Below are 2,372 nucleotides of genomic sequence, written 5' to 3'. Positions count from 1 at the left end.
GAAAAAGATTTCGCACTTGGAAAGAAGAAACTAAACCCAACTTGCTATTTATAGGAAAGAGGAAGCCGAAAGCTACCTATCTTCGCTCTTTTAACCCTTGGAAACACCTCATCCGCAGCCTTCCGCATGCTAATATCCATGCGGCCGAGTTACGCAAAGGGAGATGAGTCGGGCGAGTGCTTTTGACGCCGGATGTGAGCCTCGTACGAATACATTTATGCGGCTACGAGCAGAAGAGGCTTGACGACGAATTGGCGCACTAGCATTGAGGGGTGGCCGTGGCAGCGGAATTGAAGGCTTTGGTCCCAGCTGGTTACGTGCCCGTCAAGGAGGGGAGCATTTGAGCGATTCGGTACGAGGACCGTTGGAGTGGATCATATCCTATGATGGGACGCAACCTTTTACCACTGCGCTATTATTGCCAGTAATATATTGTGATTGATTGGGTGCAGGAAGATGATAAATTCCTGATGCAATCACCCTCATATAACTCATATAACTTGGGTATAAGTGGGAGCTCAGATTTTTTACTCCATAATTCACAATTTCTTCCTTACCTCTCCCGTAATTTACATTGATTAAAATTGAGCTAAAATTAGCTATGATCTCTCCTGTATTTATCTTTCGATTTAGATTATAATTTTAGATCGAGTCAAGTGTTTGGAGATCGTCAGGACAACCTGTATGGTACTTGGTAAGGGATGTTTTTGTTGGAAATAGGAAGAGTGGGGATATGGGAACGTGGCCCATGTTCCCCACTATTCATAATGGAAAAGGTCCATTATGCCCCTGGTTTATTTCCCTATATAAAGGGGATGCGTCCAAGGATCACGCAACGAGAATTAGGGTGCGTTGAAGACGAGAGTAAGAGGAGAACATCTGAGACGGTGAAATTTGGTTTGTGGAATTACGGAGGGCTTTCCGATCCTGTGATCGCTCTTCCGACAGCGAGTTTTGCCATTGCAGATTGCGGATCTGCGGGAGATCGCTGTAAGTTTTTACCGCTTTTATTTTATTCGTCTATCATGCATTTAGAATATAAATCTACATTGGTATCAGAGCGCGTAGTTATTTCTAAATGTTTATAAACGAATTATGAAATTGTTGTACGAATGTTTCCTCGTTTTGTCATTTCCCGTCATTGTTTTGCACGACTAATGTGTCGTAGCATACACGTTGTGCCAAATATGTAAAATCAAGACCGCTGGATTTGCCGGCGACGGCAGTCCATGGCCGTCGTTGGCATCCTGGCTGGTCGGCTATGTGTTAGTGGCTAGGACAGTCAGAACCACTGTCGACGATCTCGTCGAGCCTAAAATTGACTAGTTTTTGGTGTTGGAAATGATCAACTGCCACTAGCAGAAGGTAGGTATCACCGGCGACCGTGTCCGTCGCGGCGTGGGTGGTTTACGCGGTGTGATTGAAGAAGGCGGCGTGGTAGCGTGTGCGGCGTGTGCAAGGTGCACGGGTTGAGGATGTGGGTAGTGGCGGAGAAATCGGCAAAAGAACCATTCGTGTGAGGAAAAGTTTGATTTTAGAAAATCAAATAAAAAAACCATCTCATTACTGCACACGGTGAATAAACGCATGGAATACATGTTTATTTAAAAAAAAAAAAAAGGAAAAGCGTATCATGTCCATGCAATTAAATTTGATGCATGCATAAATTTAATTTCGTACTGTTCAAGTTGAATGCAATGACTTTTATTCACTTGAATGCAATGAATTTTATTCAATTGAACTGGTTCAACTTTAAATGGGCTTGGTTGAAAGATAATTAGAATCAGATCCGAGGCAATTAATTAGTTTAGTCGAATCAGATTGGTCCAATTAGATCCGGTTTAGATTAAACCATTGGATTTAATTAAACCAATTTGATCCAACCCCAAATTAATTTGGGTTGATTAATTAGACTTGGACCAAATATGATCAAATGGCCAGATTTATTCTAATGGGTCAGATTTGATCAAAACAATTAGATTTGTTCTAATTGGTTAGACTTAAACCAATGGACATTGGTTTGATCAAATGGATCTGAGTTTGATCAATAAGTCTGAAATTGGTAGAAATGGACTTAGAGAAAAAGTAACAGAACATAAGTACAAAAATCTCCATCCAATTGGATTAGTTCTAATTAAGGACAATGGACCGAGCTTAGGATCTGGATCCCTAATCAACCGATCCAACGGGTCTGACCAATTAGATTAGTTCTAATTATCGACTTAAACTCCTGAAAATCGAGAAGATTTGTTTTTCTTGATTTATTATGTTGGTACTATGCCTGTATAAATTGAAATAAGCCGGTTTTATACTGATTAGTCGATTTTGTACTGACTTATTTATTTTCAATTTTTTAGATGGCACGGACGATT

The sequence above is a fragment of the Zingiber officinale genome, chromosome 3A (assembly GCF_018446385.1).
Source record: "Zingiber officinale cultivar Zhangliang chromosome 3A, Zo_v1.1, whole genome shotgun sequence".
In the NCBI taxonomy this organism is placed as follows: Eukaryota; Viridiplantae; Streptophyta; class Magnoliopsida; order Zingiberales; family Zingiberaceae; genus Zingiber; species Zingiber officinale.
This window is presented reverse-complemented; position numbering follows the sequence as displayed.